The sequence below is a fragment of the Toxorhynchites rutilus genome, chromosome 2 (genome assembly GCF_029784135.1).
Source record: "Toxorhynchites rutilus septentrionalis strain SRP chromosome 2, ASM2978413v1, whole genome shotgun sequence".
NCBI lineage: Eukaryota > Metazoa > Arthropoda > Insecta > Diptera > Culicidae > Toxorhynchites > Toxorhynchites rutilus.
In genome coordinates, this window is record NC_073745.1 from 212,790,014 (window position 1) to 212,813,385 (window position 23,372).

The 23,372-nt window shown below is 38.9% G+C and overlaps 1 protein-coding gene and 1 pseudogene across 1 annotated transcript in view; both read left to right on the forward strand.

Moving 5' to 3' along the window:
* The window catches only part of LOC129764960 (protein sprouty), a 57,916-nt gene that overhangs the window by 8,958 nt on the left and 25,586 nt on the right, over nt 1-23,372 (forward strand). The window lies entirely within an intron of this gene.
* LOC129772349 (U4 spliceosomal RNA) lies at nt 15,565-15,776 on the forward strand (annotated as a pseudogene).

Here is a 23,372-nt window from a genome sequence, read left to right on the forward strand (position 1 = left end):
GTGTGATGTGAACGGAATCAACAAAATCGACTCACACGGCAGCGGCAGCTCCCGTGTGTAGGTTAGGTACCCGGGAACGGGGAACACTTTTGTATTGTAATTTTGTGTGGTGCTTTGTTGTTAAATGTGGCGTTGCATTTCAGCAGCGCTATGCTGATTTGTGCACTTTGTACCATCTCACCGAGGAGCGTGCTCAGAAGGGAAAGGCTGAGTTCGATTGCTCGTAGTGGCTCGTTCTGAGGTTCCGTTATCGAGTTTTGAGTACGATTCGAAATGTTGTTTTTGTGACCCAACACCAACTAGCAAACTTTTATAAAATCGATAGCTCTAGTATCAACATTCCGGAGCTTTTATGTGATTGTTTTCATTAGACGAAACGCCTCTACACGAGCGTATATGTTATTGAGCTTCGGTGTGGCAGCATTGGCTCTCATGCCAACATACACCCACTGACAAATTGGCAGGATCGATTCAGACGGCCCGCCTACGTACAGTACGAGTCATGAGGAAAAAGATTGGCTTATTCTCAAATGGATCTATGAACTCGTGAAAATATCTGAGAATCTTTATCACTCAATGTATCTGAGTTTCCATCTGTTTGATAATACCGTTATGTCTCAAATTCCGAACACTTAAGCTTTGTTGGCCACCAAACAGCGTCTCATTACTCAAAATGGTACTGGTAAAATGGCTATTTTATTTTTGGATACATAAATCTTTTTTTTCTCTCTAGTATAGTGACTTCCAACACATTTCGGCTGGCTCGTCACTTCTACTTTCATTTTTGGAAGAATGTCGGGAGTGAGAATTGAACCCGTGATCTCTGCGTGAGAGGTATGGATGTTACCACTACGCCAGATCGCCTCGATACAATAAATCCTTTTTTTCACTTGACTACAATAAAATAATAAGAAACTAAAAATAAGTTTAGTTACATTTACCGGAGGCGATCTGGCGTAGTGGTAACATCCATACCTCTCAAACAGAGATCACGAGTTCAATTCTCACTCCCGACATTCTTCCAAAAATTGAAGTAAAAGTGACGAACCAGCCGATATGTGTTGAAAGTCACTATAATATAGAAAAAAAAGTTACATATATCTCAAATTTTTTTTTAAGTTTTTGAAACTATCCATTACCGGAAAATCGACCGAAAACTTTTCACCACATTGCTGATGACACAGCTGATTATGTTTACCTTCAAAGTAATTTTTTTTATTATCAATTATTATGAATACCAAAACAATTCTACATTGAGCAGCATATTTTTATTTCTCTTATACTGCTTCTTGATTTCACTACAGACTGCTACACAATTTCATTCTTCTTTTTTAGCATTTTTGTGATTGCCGTATGATGTACACCGTATTGTTTTGTGATTTGTACTATGTCACTATATTTTAGTTTTTTTTTTCAAAATGTACAGCTTCTTCATAAAGCTAACAAATTTTTTTTTTATTATTGATTTTTTTACGTCCAACTTTCTGGTGTATGTTTTGTACAGCGCTTTCTTCAAGTTCCGCCGGCCTCGTGAGTCTTAACCTAGGTGTGGTCATTTCCTATAGCTTTCAAATAGTTGGGCACCGTTAAAAAACAAGCCATACACACTTTTTTCTCAAGTTGGCCACCGATTAATTATATTCTCGCTCTCTCGCTCCAAAGTATTTTTTTTTATTCAGCTTTTCTTAGCTCTTGGCGATACACATGAATAAATACAAACTTAAATTCACAAAGCCTATCACAAAAAAAATATCATCCTCTACCTTGAAATGGAACTTCAACAATTGACGAAATAAAACGCTTCACTACCACCTGTTTCACGGATCATTTTTAGGAAACAACACATCCGCTCATCTCTTGTTACACAATCAAAGAGAAAGTCGCTCAGAATGATCGCTATTTGTTGATTCTGAGCTTAGTACTACTGAAAGTTCTACAATGGGCTTTCAAAAGAAATATAAATTATGTGGTAAAGAAAAACCCGTATAGATTGTGAATACAGATTGTTCGCGATGAATAAACCCAGAAAAGAAACAAAAAAGAAAATTCAGAAACCAAAATGAATTGATACTTACCTTTCACAAGTCATACTTACCAAATACACACCCTACTCTAATTTACCATAATATTATACTTACCCTACATTGTATACTTACCTTGTATTGAAATACCCTTGAAGTTTACAATAACCATGAACCAGAAATCATTGCTCATATCATCTTTCTACGCAGAGGATACTGCTCGTTTAAGCTCTTCAAATCACTTGTTAACTGCATCTACTATTCGTCCGATCACTCCTCATAAGTTCCTGACAGGATTTTGATTTGGTAAACAAGCTGACCAGTTCAAAATCTGAAGCCCCTATTCATTAAACCGTGCCATTACCTTCCAAATTTTTTGAATTGATACCAAATTAGCCAATTATTACATTGTTTTTGATGCAAAAATAGATGTAAATGATTCTGAAGTACTTCGTTGTACTTCGACTGTTCGTTCGTGTTGATGGTAAGCTATCTAAACCAGGCCTTTTTGAGAAAATTTTCCCCAAACCATCAAAATGTCGCCTGCAAAGTAGCGAGTTGAAAAATTAAATGACATGTTCGGTAAATCCTTCCACTATGAAGAAATTCTTTTCAAGTTGAATTTTCTCAGTCGGACAATACTGTGAAAATTATAAAAAAAACTCCAGTTTTTTTGGCTTTGTCTGTTTCGCTGGCATGCACAAAAAAACTGGCAATATACAGGAAAAAACTGGGAGGTTTGCTACTCTGCCTATAACCCAAAGAATATCAGGGTTTCCATTGTTCAATTAGAGGATTTTCCAACTTTAAATTCCGAAAGTAAATTGAAATAAAACACACTTAGAATTCGAATTTCGATGAAACTTTTATTTCGAAATAAAGTTTGGTTTATGCCATTATGTGTGAAATACAACATCATTCAAATGTCCACCTAGGGCTTCCTCGCACACCTGGATCCGGAACAGGTAATTTTCGATGACTTTTCGGCACATATGGGGTGGTATCTCGGTCATAACTTCACGAATGTTGTCTTTCAAATGTTCAAGAGTTTGCGGAGAGTTGGCATAGACACGGTGTTTCGCATAACCCCACAAAAAAAAAGTCTAGCGGGTTCAAATCGAATGATCTGGACGGCCAAACGCACATTACGATGATGCACAGGTTTCACAATATCCGCTACGGATCCAGTTTGTTCGAATTTACGCACTAGGCCGTCCATGACGACCAAAATCCGTCCGTAATGCTCGAAAAACATTTGCCTGTTTTTCATCATTTTTATAGTATAATTTAACAAAATTAACACGTTGTGCGATGCTAAAACGATCCATATTGTAAAATGGCAGACATTCAACTAACGATATGACGCTTTGGTTGACAGCTATGTCAAACGGTTGTCAGCGCAGGGCTGTATACTTTCGGAAGCCCGAAATGGAAAACCCTGTATTTATAACATTGAAGTTCAGGAAATTTACATTTTGAAATGAAGTGTTCAAAATATGAGACTGTTCGGAATTTGAGACAAAACGGTATATGATGTTTTCAAAACTGTTCTGGAATAGAGAGAGTATTGATAGCATTGAAATCCCTTGACAAAGTTCCAAAGTGTTCCAATGTGGAACTATTCTCTTCGTTTGTTCTATTGAGCGACAAGCTCAAGCACACCTTAAAGGGGAGATGAACCATCTGCTGTTTTGTTCGATGTTTTGTTGTAACTTGGATTCCAAAGTTCCCATAGTAAACATAGATTCCATAATTATTTCCAAATTACAGCTCTTCATGTGGAGTGGACTCATCGTTCAAAGCCATATGAAGATTGAGTGTATCACAATGAAATTTTAATTCGAATATCGCGTATCTCATTCAAAACAAAGAGCAGAAATGCTGAAGAGTCGTTATGATGAGAATATTGATCTGATAGGGAACTGTGCTGAGAAAAGAAATATTTTTCTGCATTTTTTATTGATTTCTTTGGTATAGTTTTCGTTTCCAGCTGATTTTGACAAAACCTAAATATGATAACGCGCTAACATGATAGCGCTGAGTTTACTTCGAGGCCCTTCAAAAGAGGGATTTCATTTCGACGATTAGTACTGTATAGTAGCGGTCGCATCGACAAACATTCATATCGATCTATCTTGGTTCCCCCGCCGTGTCATATTCATAATTGGTTATTATTCAATTCTCCCGAAAGGCACCGATCAATTAGTGGATTTCACGGAGCCAAACCTCGCCGCGAAGCCACCTACGCGCGCTGAGCTGGGACTACTGCTGCTGCTGCAATATACCACTCAAATCAAGGGCAGAACAGAATCACCGTAACACGGCCGCCCACGTACTGCGGGCCATACACACATACGAGATAGAAAACAAGCTGAAACGAATATGGCTAACTAGCGCGCACCTTGGGGGGAAACATAACACTCCCCCGCGTGGTTCGCCGCCCACTCGGTGGCAACTATGTTGGTCGGAGGCGTTGTATGGTATGGCTCTAGCAACGAGAAACACAACTCGTAGAACTCTAAAATTAGGGCAAAAAAGAACGAAGACACAAGAATGTAATCGCCATTCACCACGGTGGCAGTAGAGCTGGTTGCCGAAAGTTATCTCGTGCCAAAGCACAAGTCAGCTTTATCAGCTGGTTAATAGAAAACAGGAAGCAATGTGCTCTCGCACAACACACGATAGCTCGCGGAAGGAATGATCTGCCCCAAGTATGCTGCTAGCTGGTGTATTTGTGCGCTTCCACTCGATGATGATTGTAGATGGAACGCAACGCTCTCGTATGCTGATAAGGGGCTCACCACGCTGCCAGTCAGCCAGCCATGGAGTATACAACACACACGCTAGCACAGTACTGATACGAGACCGGCGAGACCATCGGATGTCATAAACCTTCGCGAGTGCTGCAAGACCGGAAGTGGGTGCTTCCGTTTTCTTGATAGCAGCGCCTTAGGTTTTTCCGTCTTGAACCGTTACGAACGCGTAACGATCGCATAATCTGTTTACCTCGAAAGGAAATGAAATATGTGTGTCATGTCGGTTAGGCGCGCGCGCTCTCTCTTATCAGCCCAACAGTAATGACATTGTCAACATTGTGTGCGTCTATCGAATTAGCTCAGGACAGTTATGTAATTTAGAACAGATTGTATCATTCGGTGAAAGTTTTTCGAGCTCGCGTAGTGACACAGTGGAGCACAAAGTTTTAAAAAGCACAGAGCACCAATGAAATACACAAATCCAACGCGACATTAGCACACTAAGCAAACAGAACGGCTACGTAAACATCGTGGAAGGTCAACGATTCCCTTTCTCCTTCAGGTTTAAAAATAACCTCCAGCGAGAATAAACATAAACAACTTTAATTTCTAAATCTAATCAAAATTTGCAACACTTTGAGAAGCTCTTTGTCCGCGGCGCACTCGCACACCGTCTGGCACATTCCTGCTCTGCGCTCTGGCTCAATTTCGGCCTTGTTTAATGATTTCCCGGCGCCCTGCCGATACCACAGCGATGACGATAATGTTTCCTTCCAACCCGATTGGGGTCCTCTTCTGGTTTATGACGGCGCATCTCCGCATCGGCGATACCGATCGCGATAATTATCGGAATCACCTCTCTCTCACTCGCTACCCATTCTTATACACACAACGAGCGCGTTCGTTTTTGCAGCAGCTCCATGACATCATGGTATGGCATAGTATGGTCCGGTTCGCATGATTGCGATCGAACGCACTCTCCGCTTCGTCTTCATCTTTGCGCGCTTTGGGGGTCGAGATAGTCAGCCAGCCAGCCAGCCCGCAAGCCAGCATCACGCATCAACAGCCGGAAGTCGCGCTAATGTAACATGCCTTCGCCGCTTCTAGCAATCAGGCGACTAGATGTCGCCGCCAATCTCGGGAGCACAGGAATTCGTGCGTGGAAAACGACATCCGCGCGTCTCTCGCGCAGCTCTCTGATCTGATTTTGTCGGGATGTTATCTATCCGGAGTCATCGTCGTAAATGCGGTATTGGCTCAGGTTCATTTATATGCATCCGCCAAGGGTAACTATACCGTTAACCGAACTTCCTAAAACTGGTTTACATCTCGTTTTAACTTTTTGATAACAAAGCAAAACCGTTTTATCAATTGTGGCTTTGAATAGGTTCTTCAAACTCTATACCTAACACATTTTTGGATAATTGAGATCGATACTTTTTAAATCGTTACAATATAGCATACATGGTATATCTAGTATCACTTACTAAGGAAACGTTTATTAATTTTAGATTTTCCCGGTTTTTTTTCTATTTAAATTTTCTTGAAAGTACCCGAACAATCCTCTTCTAAATGTTGTCTCGGATCTTTCGACAGTTAAATCATTTGGCAGTGAGTTCCAAATTGCAACACCTCAACAGAGAATGAATTACCATATTTGAATGAATGGTACCGGTAGCTAACATTGGTCTCAATTTACTGAACAAATATAGCGCACTAATCAGCTTCGATTGCAAATGTGAAATATAAGAAAAGCAGTTTAGATCAAACACGAACCTTACACATTAGTTAAAGGAACTATTAATTTGTTGAACGCAACTGTAGAACACTGAAACTATTTGCTTTCTAAATCACCTTCAGAATGTCTTATAACATAATTTTCTTAATCCCTTTTGGTCTATCGTGTTATTTTGTTTCAGTTTGTGTCAGTCTGAAAGCGTCTTATCTTTCCTCGTTACTTGATCATTAGTGAATTTACGTGTACATTCAAAAGTAAATATGGGAATTTTGGTTATATGGAACAAAATCGATTACTTTCCGAAAGGAATGGTGGTAATCTATGAGAAATGAATTCTGTACGACAGTCCGAGACGCTCTAAACATTGATTCGAAGCCACCAGCGAAAGATTATGATTACCGTAGGTGGTCTACGGTCGATGTTATCCATTACAACTTCTGGAATCGTGTCAAATGATCATATTGTGAGGCAGATTCGTAATGAGACTAAATATATATAGAAGATTCAATAACCACATTCAGATGCATGGTAGTTGTGGAATGCCGAATAAAATTTAGAGATGATAGTTTCTAGGTTTATAAGTTCTATATTTATAATGTCCGAATACAACTTCCATGTTTATGAATTCGTAGTCCAGATTTCAAATTCCAAATTGACTCAAAATATAAATTTTAATTATAGGTACGATTTACGATTCATTCAGCCACCAGATTCAGATTCTTTATTCAGTCCCAGATTCTACGCTATGATCCACGTTTGATTTTGTTTACACGTTTATTTGTGGTTGATAATCATTCTAAATACAGCGCGGACTCGATTATATACAGTCTTCAAATTCTTTTCACTGTATATAATCGAGTCAAAAACATAATACTTTTTTATTTGTTTTTTATACACATATTTTTCGTTTCTTGATTATAAAAGAAGAATTTAATTTTTGATTCATCCCCTTAAAGTCATAAAAAAATTTCCTCATATAAAAAATTCTAATTATTCCAGAATGTGATAAAGGATCATGTTTGATGATAAAAATCCTTCTACGCATATGTTCGAATTCCAATTTCATACAGGATAGAGTAGTGAAACTTCCAAATTAGTGGATTAAAGTAACATTTTAGAAGTGAAAAACTTCAATGTTTGTGGTTTTTAACACTCTTTTAACACTCTTTGACACTCAACTTCTATCCTTTTTAATTTCGCCGCAATATCATTTTAAACAATTCCTGCTGAATCTTCAACTTAAATCTACCAACAAACTTCCACTTTAACACTGACCCATTTCATTTTCTCTCAAAATAAGTCATATTTGAAATATAAGAAAATATTTCTTTTCGAACTGTATATAATCGAGTCTAAAATTGTATATAATCGAATCACATATAATCTAATCATATATAATCGAGTCCGACCTGTATAATCATCCGATTCCACGCATTTGAATATAAATTCCAGACTCAGAATCCGTTTCGAAAATCTATACTCCAGATATCAAACCCACATTTCTGTTTCATATCACAAATTTTAAATTACAGAGCAATAGGAAAGCCATGATCAAATTCAAATTTCTAATTCTAGTATTCAAATTCGAGATCCATATTTACTTTCTCATGTTTGGAATCCAGATTTAGGTTTAAAGATTGGTGGTCCTAACCGTTGACAGCAACAACAGATCCTTCGGCTGAAGGAGGTTGATAGCTCAGGAATTCAGAAACTCTAAGAAACTCCAAGAACTCTGAGAAAGACTTTTCGTATTTACAACACTTGGAAAAGTGGAACACTTTTTCATACTTCTATACACTAACTGGATTTGTTCGCGATTTTGAGAATCCGGAACGCAAACTGTTTGGAAGAAGTCACTAAAGTCTGCCCACTACAGTCAAAGAAAGATGTTTATCATGCCAAGTTTGTTCTTCTAATTGGTGAGATTGTAAAGGTTTGGTATGAACCTGTTCTTTGATAACGTTCCTCGAATGCCGATCTTCATCTCTTCTAATGATGCTTCCGTCAGCGTTACTATTCAACAGTACACTAGAACAGAGACGCTTTCATGTTTATGAAAAGCCACATCAATGATTTCAGTTCACAAATCCGGCAGTTAGAACAACGTTGTCAACTAACAAGAGACCGCTTTATTCGCCAGACATGGCTCTTTCCTTTTTTTTAAAAGCATCAAATGAACAGTTCTTCTTCATGCAAGGAATGCGCAAGTCGTCTCAGAGAGTGGCGAAGGTTGTTGCGGAAAATGGTATGATAAGAATAAACAATAAAAGAGAGAAGAAAACAAAATGTGTCTTCTTTCTAGCAAAGAAGGCTCTTAACGATACAAGGTGACATAAATGATGCCAATAATACTACGCCGAGGAAACGGAGGTTCCCTAACGACCTTGTTTCAGAATCCAGTCGAATTTGAAATGTAATCCGTTCGACGTTGGCAAGCTTGCCTTGATGAGGCATGAACTCTGAACATATATAACATATAATATTTTTAATGTTCTTTATTCTATCTTTTGTTTATTATTGTTTTCATAACTAAAAAATGATTAACGAAAAAAATATAAAAATTTGAAAAAAGTTACAAGCGTGTGACGTGGGTAGGGTCCAAAAAACAAATTTCCTAGCCTACATGAGCCTTGTTCAGATAGCTTTTTATCAACACGAATGCACAGTCGGAAGTGCAATGGAGTACTTCTAAATCATTTACTTCTGTTGTTGCATCAAAAACACCGTGATAATTGAGTAATTTGGCATCTATTTATAAAATACGGAAAGGCATGGCATGATTTAATGAATAGAGACTTCAGGTTCTGGACTGGTAAGCTTGTTTACCAGATCAAAACCCTATCAAGAACTTATAAGGAGTGATAGTACGAATAGTAGATGCAGCTTACAAGCAGTATGAGTGATTTGAAGAGCTTAAACGAGCAGTATCCTGTGCGTAGAACGAGATACACACTACAACATGGCGCAGCTCGGTCGAAACCACTCCGAATGAGTTATTTGAACTGATTGAGAACTAAGGATGACCTACAAATAAGAAACTTATTGTAATTCATGTGAAATTGACGTTAACATTGTAAAGGAGGGAGAGTTTTTCCATCTGGTTCTATAGTTATGAAACACTGGAATTTTAGTTTTTTGAATGTTTCGCGTCTGGACACAACAATAAAGTTCAAATGGGCAGTCTTATAAATGAAGATAGTTATTATATCCTACACTATATACTTCAATTCAACCGACTTCTTACATATCTCTGGGAATTCAGAAAAAATGAGTGGTTCTATAGTATAGGTTTTCCAATTTAAAAAAATAGGAAATTAGAAAAAAACAAAAAAAAACAAAACTCCAATAGATTGTTTTCGATTCGAATTTCTGCCTTTTCACAGCGATAGAAGAGGAATTAATTTCAAATGTGTTCTAAAAGAACGGATAAATTTTTAACAACGTGGTTAATTTGGTGCATGTGCGATTTTGGCAGTAAAAAATAAGGATATCGAAGATTTGAATTTCGTATTTAAAAATGGAATATTAAATTCAGTTTAATCGGTTTATTGTGCGACTAATTCGAAGAAGTAACCAATTATCACAAAGTGTTCCTGATTTCATTGGGTCCGTTAGGATTGTCAACATATAATAAACAACTGAATCCTGTCCTGTTATCATAATGCTTGGGAATCTTTATTGATCTAAACTGTGCAATCGAGCAAGATTGGTCGTGAAGACACTCAAGAAAAATGTCCTTCAAGGAACGATATTCTAAGGCAGATTGAAGGATTATAAAGCATTGAATTTGGCCGACATGCAATCCTAATTTGCTTTACCTTCAAAGTGGATATAATGTATTGATTTGAGTGAATTCGAAAAGTGTTCCATTCCATCACTAATTGAAATTCCAGTGGTGTACTCTATTATTAATCGCGTATTTACGATTAAAAAACTAGAAGTTGGTTATATCTGTGATATCTGTTGTTTGAAATTGCATCTGAATCAATTCTCAATGAATGAATGAATGAATATTTTGAAAGATTGCTGAGTTTGGATGGATGAGCATAAGTATGGATTTGTTATTAACATAAAATTCAATTCTTTCGAACTTGTTGCTGGTCCTGAAAAGAACTTATGGGCTTTGTAAAAGCAACTGAAGATATTTGCTACATGCTTCATTTTGTTTTCGTGAGAATAATACACGAGATTGTTTATGACCATTCCATGCGAAAGCAGAATAGAAACTGATGCTTATGGATTACTTCACGAAACGCCTAGTCGAATGCGCAAATGTGTGCGAATATTCCTCCGCCAGCGTCACGCTTTCGTTTCTGAAACTTTGAACTTACACCCCGGTACAGAAATGAAAGACGTAGTCTTTTGTCAAAATCAGAAGGAAACGTGAATGTACGAATTTATTCAAATAAAAATAATTTTGGACGTAGTTCGCCGGGTCTGCTAGTGAGATTTTTCGGCATTTTCTATCGCGTATAGCCAAATCTCGGGCAGCAATAGCTGTAATGTGGTATCTAATGCTGCCTTTGAGCTCTTCTATGGTATTCGGTTTGTTAGGAGAAACAATACTTAGGTTAGTTAGATTCGGTTATGTTCTCAATGTTACACACAACTGATCGATTATCTTCAATGTATAACGCCACTTTTTAGGCGGTTTATTTCGGTGTATATCGATTAGTATTGGAATTGTATTGAATTGATATTTCATAAACGAGAACGTTGACACCGTTGGAAACTGTCATGGTTATATAATAGTTCCATTATCCAAATTGAGAAGACATGTCCTGTACTTAACTTAATAGTTCCATTATCCAAATTGAGAAGACATGTTCAATGCTTAACAAACAAACGAAATCCAGATTTGAAAGTTAGAAAAATTGTCACGTAAACCAGGCGAGAAATCTGGCTGATAATTAACTCATGGCTTTTTTATCCTATTTGTTTGTTTTATTTAGGCTCATTGGCATTTCAGCTATAACAGAGCCGGTTTCGATCGTACACATGTTTTCATTGTATCTGAAAGCCTTTTTCGGAGCAAATCAACAGTGGGTATAATCAACAAGAGGTATAGTTCCACTGTTCATTTGAAACGGACATCGGAAACAGTTGATATGACGCCTCTATTGTTGTGTTATTATTACCACAATAAAAGTCCAATGTTTATTGTTGCAAGCAGCAGTGCGTGTATGGACGGAGAGTGGCCTGGATTCTAAATTCTCCATCATTGATTTTTGTTGCGTGGAGGTAGTTATTATATAATAACACACAAAGATGGACAATTAAGGACCCTGGGTTTAGAACTCCCCACCGTTCGCTTAATAAGTGGACGCGCAATCATTTGAAGGATAGTACTTGGATTCGTGGGTAGTGGCGCCATCAATATGTTTAATCAAACAGATTGTGCACTCTGTTTCATGTTGAACTCATTGAACAATGTTTCAAGGTATACAAAATGTTTAAGTAGGGGAGACGAACATTCTATCGTAGCAAGTAGAACCTACATTGGAATAATACGGGCCAAAAAGTAATTTAAAAATTCCAAACGAACGCTCAAAACCTCAGTTTGATCCAACACATATCGCACCCATAAAATATATAGTTCGGAAATCGCGGAAAAAGAGAAAACAGAATTTGTGGGGTGGCAGAGGAGGGCATCTCCGGCAGCAGCGAATTCAGACCAGCAGCGATTCACTTGGCTTGATTATGTTTACTTTTTGTGATCGGCTTCGACGGGGAAGCCAGCGGGATGAATAAACCAATGTTGCTGCGCTGCTACTGCTGCTGCTGGTGGTGTGTATACAGAGGTTCGAAAGTGAGTTAAAAATAAATCGCTTCATCGCGCACGAGATCTTTCGGTCCTCTCTTACCGCACGCGCGTGCCTTCACTCTGAACACAGTACACCCAGAGTGCAGCCACTTTGGGGACGGTCCCATGGCGAGCGGCGGCAGGGGTGTCCAAACGGTGCGGATGTGGGTGGGAAACGATCACGGGGATCCCAATATTTCCGCGCTGCTCCTTGCTGCTGTTACTTTTCGGAGCGGTTCGAAAGTCTCGCACAGCATCACAGCGATATACATCGCACAGTGGAACGGTGGAACGAAAGGCAACGAACGCGGGGGTGTGTAGAGAACCAGATTGTGGAATGCCTGATAGCGCAAGAGGGTTCCGACAGAAGGGAAGGGAAACGGTCTGGTTCCACTCATACACCAGCCAGCCTCTGATGGGTTGGTTTTCATTCAGCAGACCACTTCGTCGGGGCACAGTTGTGTTGGTACGATTCATTAAAAAATAATTCGTGCCGTGTGTGTGTATGTTGGTAGAAACATCTCACCACATAAAAATGCAGAATGATTTTCGCCTCGCTCTAATCGCGCCGAGTGTTTCCTGACGCAATCATCGCGGGTAGAGCTACTCTCTATTTATAATTACTGCCCCGCAAACATGATCATGATAGGAGCCGAATTACTTAACACTGAACACTGAAATTGGATCATTTGAGGAAAATCTCTTCTGCCCACACGCTCCCCTGTGTTGGTGATCGATCACATTCTACTGAATGAATTGATGTTTCCGCTCGCTAGAGATCTTTCACAACCACAGTGAGAACGCTCCCCCCACATAGACATATCGCCCACTCGTCGTGCAAAGTTCGTGCTCGAGAGACTGTGTCTGGGTGTGTTGTGTGTCAGAACTGATTTAGCATCGTTCCCCTCAATGCTCTCGGCGGCGCGGCTGGCGGCATACAACGATAGTCTCGACTTCCTGTGTGTTGTTGTGTATGATGATGCTCTTTACGAATATTGCGAGGGTAGTAGAAAAAAAAAAGCAGCAGCAGCAACAACATATGTGCCCATATTGTATTTCGTGTTAGCTTTCGTCGAGCCAAGAACTTATTGAATGAATAGTTTCCTCTTCCTCCCAGCATCCCAACCACTTCTGCTTCGACATAGCAGTAGCAGCAGCAGCAGCAGTTCGGCAACACACATTCATCCACACAACTTGCGATGATCCGCACCAAATTGTGGCATCCGAGCTGCGCAGGTGCACCTCAGTAATTGATGAAATGCGATTCTCCGGGGAAGGAAGTGTGCAACGCAACGGTTACGGCACGGCTGATTCATACGGCCCCAAACATGTCTCGAAAGGCGAACCTCTCGATCCTGAAACCGTTTGTCAGAAAGAGAGATAGAGAGTAAGAGCGCACGCGGTGGAAACTTTTTTGCATTCCAAAAAAGGTTGAAAAGAGGCCACAGCTCGAAAAGCCGCGAGGAAGACAGAGTGAGAGGGATTATGCCAGGAAAAAGGAGGTCCTCCTGAAAAGCCTCCTGTGTGTGAAATGCATCTATCTGCCGTGCCGAGGCTGGTGGGTGGGTGTTGTTTTTCTCCTCTTTTTTTTTTGACTGTGTCACTTTACGACGGCTGCTCGATCGAAAGACTCGGATTCCGGTGATGAATAGGAACCTGACTTCCGGTCTTTTGTCGAACGAGCGTGGGAGTTTCCTGCCGAACCGAACGGTTGTAACCGTTCTTGATGCACAGACACACACAGGATATCATCTGTCGCGGGTGGCGAGGATTGTTTTTTGCTGCTTTACCCTGTGTGTTGCACTGCGTGGATAGGATCGTGGGAATCCTTACCGGTGCTTCCCTCGTAACATTCTGCTATTTGATGCGTGGAAATGGAACCCGGAAATAAGACATGTGTTCGATTGTTCAAGAGAGGAAACTCATCGCCAGGAGTGAACACCCGGCACCACAGGGCATTTGTCGGTATACTCAATGCAATCGTATATACAGCAGTTTCAAAGAAAAAAGGATCTACCGAAAACCAAATTTTGTCTGGTTCCGCTCATGTGCACGTGTGATTAGTGATGATCATGATCCACACAATCATTTTTTACACAAAGAAAACCAACTGTAAAAGCAGTCGAGTCAGCTACTAGTAACTATCAATGCAGAGCACTTAAAAAGCAGACTTTGTTGATTGGGTTCATCATAACGATGCATTGATTCATTTATTTGCCAGTATTGCCAGCAAATAATTGCAAATAAACATATCGACATAAGAATAATCCTCTGGAAACATATAACCACTCCTTATATAACCAATCCTTGATTTTGTCGGAGAGTGAAATAGAATGGATTTTTAAATCGCTTGACCAATTATCGATTTTTTCGATCAAACAAAAGGTAGGTGTAGTAAAAATATTCAACTGCACTTATTCTTTTCATAAAGACCAAAGAGACCCGAGCTGTTTATATCTTTTCGGGAAACTCACACTTTTTTACATGACATATCAAAAATTCAGAACATTATATTTTTGACGTAGGACTAGGTCTTTCATTTCTATATTTGGGTGTAAGCTCAAAACTTCGAAGACGAAAGCGTTACGCCGGAGAACGATATTTTGAGTGTTAATAGCTCCTAAACAACTGAACGAAATGGTATGATAAACACTTCATTCGAAAGATAAAATGTCTACGCGTTCTATGCTTGTTACTTTTTCATCCAAAAACTTGTTTCAATAGCCTTAAAATTACTTCAAACAGGCTATTGAAATCACACCAATCGGTATAAAAGTGAGTGTCGCTCGGAAATCTACTCAGTTATGATTGCGCAACGATTGAGGTACCATTGCTGGATTGAATGGATGTTTCCCTAACACAGACTTCAAAACCATTGAACCTGAGGAAACTGGTATTGCAAATTAGACGCCAGCAGCGGGTATTTTTATACTCGTTTGCGCTTTTGCTAATCTGAATGTTTCCCTAACATCGCCATGCATTTTTACACTCCGGAATTCGTTTTGCTAACACGATCTAAAAAGCGGGTACAAATGCAACGCTTTGGCTCGGTTATTCAAGACTGCATATTCCTTCATGTCGCCAGCTCACTGAACTTCTCGAATATCGTTTGATGATTAGGCAAAATGTTGATATCTATTTGCTGCGATAACCACTACCATAATTGACCTAAATTGTGATTTGTTTGCAATTGAATTCGTAATTTCTTTCATTCATTCACTTGTTTAATCAATACATACAAAAGATAGCTCTGCACAGCAGCGATGTCGTACCCAATGAGGAACATCCGAGGTGCGATTATTGCTAATTGAAAAAATACAAATGATTACTAAGCCAACGGCAGTCCTACGTCAACCTTGCTGTTATATCATAGGTATATCCATCGTTTTTTCGTTCTTATGTTATGTTGATTTTTGGATGTTTCGTCAATTTTGCAGTATATGCACATTTTTAAAAAATCCGTTTTTAACACCTTCGGTTTGCAGCAAGTGAACAGTATCCAGGGAATATATTGGAAAACACTTGAAATATCTGTTGTAGACAGAACCTTGAAAAAATTCCAAACACCGTTCAATCATTTCAGTTGTTTTTGATTCTTCCATTCTTAGATCCTGACCTTCAACTCAGGCTATTCGAACAACTCAGACTATTCGAACCAAATCACATTGTTTCAGTATATAATCCAACATACATTATTCGATAACCAATATGGCTCATCTATTTACTCGCCAGTGGTTGTGTAGATGTCGACAGCAGTCAGTTTTGTTCTGTCAATACAAACATGAATTATACCGAAGTGATGCATCTTCAACAAGGTTTCAATATGATTTTCTACAGCAGGTGATACGATGCACTGCAGTCCTGCATCGATTAAAATTATACTTCTATACGACTAACGAACCGCATCTGCCTGGTATGCGTATATGATGACGATTAGATCGATTTTACGATAGAGTAAATAATAAAATCTAAACTGATTGAATCGAATTACAACTTCATTACAATCTTCCGTTATAAAAAATTCGTATGATTTTAGATATGGAAACTTTGATCAACGTTATATAAGTTTGTGATTCGATCCCACTTTATATACTTTATATTCTGACTTAGAATATGCCAAATTACACGATTCAATATTTGGTGAGTTATTCCATAAACCGTACATAACCGTATATCACCATGCTCGTTGGAACGATATACGATTCTATGATCTACTGGACCGATTTGGATGATCGACATATCAAATTAAAGACAATCAGTTAGTATTTTTTAGAAAAATATTGCACTTTGGATTGGATTGGATTTTGTTTTTGTAATTATTGATTATTGAATTATCTATTATTGATTTTGATGTTTTCATGGTTTTGGACTAGAGAACGCTATATTTTGTGATGTTTTTTTCTTGAAAGCTGAGGTGTTTTTACATAGCATATCCAAAAATCAGAGATGTGATTTTTTTCGTTTTAAAGTTATAATTTTTCAAATTCAACCGATGGTCCGAAAAATAATTTTTTCGACATTGCTTCCAAAAAAGACTTTTTAAAAAATTCTTTTGAACTTTTGAACTACTGGACCGATTCAGATAATTGACATATAAAATTAAAGCCTAGTCTTTAAAAAAAAATTAAACTTGCGAAGAAATTAGATTCTAGTCACATATATCTAGTCAAGTTGCATAGAAATATTGATCGAGTACTGAAAACAATTAAAATTTGGAAAATCAGAACTCAAAAACTAAAAAAGACAAATCTTTGGTTTTGGGACATATCATGTAGAAAAAACCTCAGCTTTCAAGAAAAAATATAAAAACATATAGCTATCCGAGAAACCGAGAAAACTATGAACAAGAAACACAATCAATGATTACTAAAACGAAAATTCAAATTTTTCGCAATGTAATAATTTTTTTCAAAGAAGACTAGGTTATTGGCTTCAATATTATATATTAAAAATATATAAATTGGTATATCGATCATCTGAATCGGTCTAGTTGGTTCGTCACTTTTACTTCCATTTTTGGAGGAATGTCGGGAGTGAGAATTGAACTCGTGATCTCTGCGTGAGAGGTATGAATGTTATCACTACGCCAGATCTCCTCCACAATAAAAAAAAAAGTCTTTTTTGGAAAAAGGGGAAAAAATATTTTTTAACCATCGGTTAAATTTGAAAACTCATAACCTCAAAACGAGAAATAAAACACATCTCTGATTTTAGGATATGTTATGTAAAAAATTCTCAGTTTTCAAGAAAAAATATTAAAAAATGTGGTCCTTTTAGTCCAAAGCCATGAAAACAACAAAAAACAAATACAATCAATAATTACAAAAACAAAATCCGAATTTTTGGCAAGCGTAATATTTTTCCATTTGGCTTTAATTTGATATATCGATTATCTAAATCGGTGCCGTAGGTCAAAAGTTATGAATTTTCGAAAAAAGTAATTTCTAAGAGAATGGCGAAAAAATGTATTTTTCGGACCATCCTAAAATGGAAATGGGTACCCTAATAAAAAAAAATAAAAAAATACGGGTCTAATATTTTGCGATAAAGAACAAATCTACCAATTTTCACGAAAATCTGAGAACCACTGTATCGGTTTGGCATAGAATGGCTGTATACTAACCTACTGTAAAAAATTAATTCGCTTTATTTCAATAGTTATGGCTGATTTACCTATGAATCTAAAGTGTCGCAATAATTATCGATTCACTCTTTGAAGAATTTCCCACTTAACAAGATTCCCGACAATCTGCTCACGCAATCGTATTTGAATTCATAAGGCTAAACAAAACCAAGCTTAATAATGTAGTGGATATTGCAGGCCCATCCGTTAACCCGAAACATGAACAGCAAATTCCAAGCCCGAAGGAAAATTCACTTCGCTAGATTCCTGATAACGGTCTGCTAATGCGATCGTTCTCGAGTTCAGAACCTGCATAACCTAATGTATAAACTTGTCCATTGAACCTAGAAATCCGTTTTGCCACAACTCAGAGAAAAAAATTGTAGCAGAAGTTTGTTCTATAAGCATATGTAAACACTTGCACTTTTGCACTCTCGTAGGGTCCCACGTAATCTGATAAAATCTCAGAGAGATTTTCGTATCCATTACTGACTTTCTTACAATGTTTTTAATAACAATAAATGTAACATAGTAAGCACAAAGATGCAGAAGATTCTAGGTATTGGTAAAAAAATGATGATTCAAAAATCTTTTACGAGATTGCATGTTGGAGAAAGACGTAAACTGTAAAAGAAAATAAGACTTGACTTCTTTTTCAAATTAAATGCATTTAATTTACTTAATCGTGAAAAAAAGTTTGTATGATTTTTAAAGTAAAAAAAACAATCCTTCGTTATTTTTACTCTTCGCACTTCCTGAATTTCGAGAAAAAAAAACAACTTAACTACGCAGTCAATGAGAATGTCAACTATACAACATTTGGATAGATTTCCATGCTCTGTTTATATCATAGTTTAGTTGGTTTCCATTCATTTGAGAAATTTCATTACAGTTGCAGTTGATTTCGACAGTTATTTGATAGGCAAAAACGTGATTCGTTGCTTAGAGCCCATGATTTGTGATGAAATTCTGTTCTAGTTTGAAGAATTCTGCCACTTCTGCCACTCTAGGATCTAAACTGAAAAAAGTGGGCAGAATTGTTGCGATCAATTGAGTTTGTGTCCCCTATCTGCATTCCAGTAACGAGGGCATACGTTCTTGAAGTAGTCTGATAGGTAGAAGCGTATGAAGTAGTGTGATGATCAATCCTTACACTACCAAGTACCATAAGAATGTACGCAATTCTGTCATTACGAAGAGCATTGACCGTGGTAAATGATTGTGCACAAAAAGAACAAACAAAATAGTGTCCAGCTCACGTTTTTATCCTTCACTACTAGACGGTTGCTTACAAGGGAATGATTTTTCCAAAACCTGAATCACGGAACTGCTCACAACCATTCATTCCGGTAAGCTCTGATAGCATTGCTAGAAACTACATTTCTGTGCCGTCGATCATAAATTGTATACGGGACGCAGTGTTTGGTGAAACTAAACCGATGGAAAACCATTACGCCCACGGAGCGTCGGAGATCGTCGACGGAAATCCGCAAAAATTCCATCGTCAGTGTCCCCCGCGCCAAAACCGCCGAGCCCGTAAGAACCCGCGAAACCGCGAGTCAGAGGTCGACAACCTTGGCGCGCGGAGAAGCCTCTCCAATCATCCGTGCGTTGTCCGCGTCCGCGTTCCGTTCCGACCCGAGTACCCGGCCTGGTACTCGCGCGCGCCCATCCTCCCATTATATCTCTCCTCACGCCGTATTTTATTGGGTTGTGTTTTGTTGTTTTCTTTCTCCCCGCCGCCGTGTCACGTCCGCTGCCCCCCTCGGTATAGTGTTTTTTTCCTCGTGTAGCTGCGCCTTCAGCCTTCTCGAGGTGTAAGGTCCGCGGACGACCTGTTTCTTGCAGCATGCTGGGCGAGCCACCGGTGCGGGGATGCGGCTGCGGGAGGAGCGTAATAACAACCTTTATTCCTCCACTCATTTTAGTTTGCTTGCTTCTCTTTATACTCCGCTGGGACCGATTATCCGGTCCGAGGCCACTCTACGTATCACACAGCACGAGAGCACGTCCGAGAAGAGATCAGCTTCTGTTATTACGTTCACGTCTTGCGGTCCAGCTATCGTCGTCGTCGTCGTCGTCGCGCGTAACGTTGTCCAACGGTAAGAAGTGGGGTGCACGCTTTGTCTGTGATCCTTTTGGCTCCTACACACACACACACACACACCACCCGCCCCTTCCTCGTCTGATCACGGGAGTCCCACTCGTCCAACGACCCACATGTTCGCCAGCTGGGTCCCAGCTGTAGCGCGAGGGCATAATTACACGAACGACGATTGGGATTGGGATGAGATTTCTTCTCTCCTCTTGGATATGGGTGAACGTGAGTGTGTGTTTGTGTGTGTGTTCGAGTTGTGGCAGATGACAACAATCCATGCAATCCAACCCGGCTGACCCGACTACACACCTTCCCTTCACCCGGACGCCATTTCAGGTGCGTGAATCTAATTTAACTTGATGATCGACAGATTTTATCCGCTATGAGAAGCCTAAAAATTTAGGTCTTTCGTTGCTGCCGTTGTTTGCGTGACCTCCTTCAGTTTGAGACCCCCTTTTCCATGCCACAGAATCGCGGTAATGACTGCGGATAGCCCTCGAATACAAGCCATGAGTGCACCTCAAACGTATCTAATGTTGGGGATGCGTCCGGAGATCAGGTTGAAATCGATACCTTTTCTCCGAGTTTAGTTCTCGACGGTTGTCGTTGACCGGGACAGATGATCACTTTTCTTATCTGCACACTTTATCTTCCTCTCCGCAGAGCGCAGTGTTATATTTCATAATAGTCCCAGAGTGCATGTTAAATCAAGGGTTTCCTCCTGTGTAGATATCAAATGGCACTGTGGAGTTGCGGCGGCGAGACGATATGGTCGTGGTTGGTGGGCAGGATATTCGAGAGGAAGACCCACGACGTGTCAAATATTGGAACTTCAACCTTCTCTCACTCCGGTTCTTCGTGATTTTACAGCCGGTGCTTGAAATACCTTGCTTTTATGGCACTTCTGTTCGATAGAAGAAGAAAGTTACACGCGGAGAACTCAAGTACTTGGAGCGGTTTCTTAGAATTTTTTTTTTGCGACCCATAATAACTATAATTACACCTCTCACCCTATTGAGGGTGTCAAAGGGGCTCTGAGTGCTGAGAAGGCTCCCAAAATCAATAAAACAATAAACCATTCGGTGAGCTTCGGTACTTCAAAAATCGGGGAAACCGGGTAAAGCAAATCATCGGGGGGTACTTGACTGAGAACAAAGAGATCAAAAGCACCGATCTACTGCACTCTCTTGAGAACCTCCCGAAAAACATACGGCTCTAATGCAGAGGTGGCAAAATTTGCAAGAACTTGCCGAATTAGCATTATCCTTCTCATATTGTGTTCACACTTCGTCGCTTGCCTCGGCGGGGAAAAACAAAAACTCTAAACTCCAGGCAGTCATTGGTACTGGCTCTTGTTGGATTTTATGGGTGCCCTTAATGGGATGAGCTCTGTGTGTCTGTGCCTTACAACAAGTACCTGCTCGGAATCAACAACATCAATGAAATTAAGCTGAGTTAAGGGACGGTTTTATGAGCGCGAAGGCGCAAGAAGTCGAAAATCTGGGGAATGAGGGTAATTAGAAGAACCAAATCCCAAGCAAAAATTGATCAGATATATGGGATTCACTAGCAATCTGATGGCGAGTGAAAAGCACATGCTGAATCGTGTAAAAATTGAATCAATCGACAATCGTATATAATAGTAATCATGTGTATTTTCTCGATACTTAATTCGATATAACAAGGACCTAACATGCCGGGGGTTCGGGTTCGATTCCCGTTCTGGTCGGGGAAATTTTTCTTCAAAGAAATTTCCTCTGACTTGCACTGTGGTCACGCGTATTCTAGAGCTTGCCACTCAGAATGCATTCAAGGCGTGTTATTTGGCATAGAAATCTCAACTAAGTACTAATGAAAATGACGCAAGTAATACTACGTTGAGACGGCGGAGTTCCTCTAGGAACGTTAGTGCCATATAAGAAGAAGAAGAATTCAGTTTTATAAACTAGAGATCGATCTCATTTACATTACACATGCCAAATTGAAAACGTCAAATTGAGTCGTGATTCGTTATCACAAGAAATTGATTCTTATTATAAATGCTGTAATGTAAACTATCGTAAAGTTGATTCATTCTACATTGTATGCATATGCATATCGCACCGACGCAATTCTTGTATTGTTCGGAGGTATAAATCAAATCACTATAGTAAATCGTGAATCGAATGCTGGAGAAAATCATACAACAATAAATTTTATTATCAACTAATTGAGCGAAATCTTGAGCGATTTTTTCGTTCCGAGTTATGTATGACCATAATCAATTTGCCAATCGTATATTGACTCATTTAAACGACCCTATGACTGAACCGATTAAACTGTTCCTACATTTTATTCTACCGCTCATCAATGATGTCAATCACTCCTTTCAATCAGAAAGTTCTAAATTTTGCGAGCATTATAATGAGAGAAGACTGTTATGCTTGGAGAGCTACGTGCAACGATTCGTTGATACTGACGTTGATGTGATAGATTTTGAAGACTTTCTGTGTTTGCCTGAGGATGTTTGCGTGGGTATCGATGCAGAAGAAGCTGAAAAAGGAGGCATAAGGCTTATGCCTTACAAATAAATGAACTGAAAAAAAAGACATTTGAAGACATGCATCAGCAAGTGTTGAGCGAATATTTTTACTTTACAGTGCCAACAAAACAAAGTTCGGAAATCGGTTGGTTCACACAATTATGGACTTTATTTTGAGAGCGAGGAACCATGTATCGGCACAAGGATGAGCGTCAAAGATGAAGTTGAAGGAAAATTTGAAGACAAAGTACAACAAAAACATCGTATAATTTAGAGGCGAAAAACTTTCCTATGATTTATTTTGTTGTATTGACACGACTTTAACAACCCATAAACAAGAAAAATAAATTCAAAGTGAAAATAAACTCTTATTTTCATTTTTTCCTCTAACTCCCCGATACTGTATTTTATACTGATTTTTTGACTAAAAATACAGATGCACAGATTTTAGCACAGATGCACAGATTGGCTGTTTCGGTTGTTTTGAGAGATAGAAAAGCACTTTGCTCCACAAATTTGCTTAAAATATCTGGAGCTTCAAAATTGTCGAACTATGTGCACCTCTATCTATAAAAAGCAAGACAGTTTTGCCCAAATAAAACCGTATTTTCCAGAGGTTCTAGAAGAAAAGATCCTCAAATATTGTTTCACAGTAATGTTCGAGTGGTGCGGAGAGTAATTTTGATCTGCTCGAACGATATGATTAATTAACGGTTTCTTTCGCCATTTTATGAACTACATATAAATACTAGGCGAAGCTTCAAACGAAATTCTATTTCTGAAGCATTGGAGAGGGGGAAAATCATTGGAGA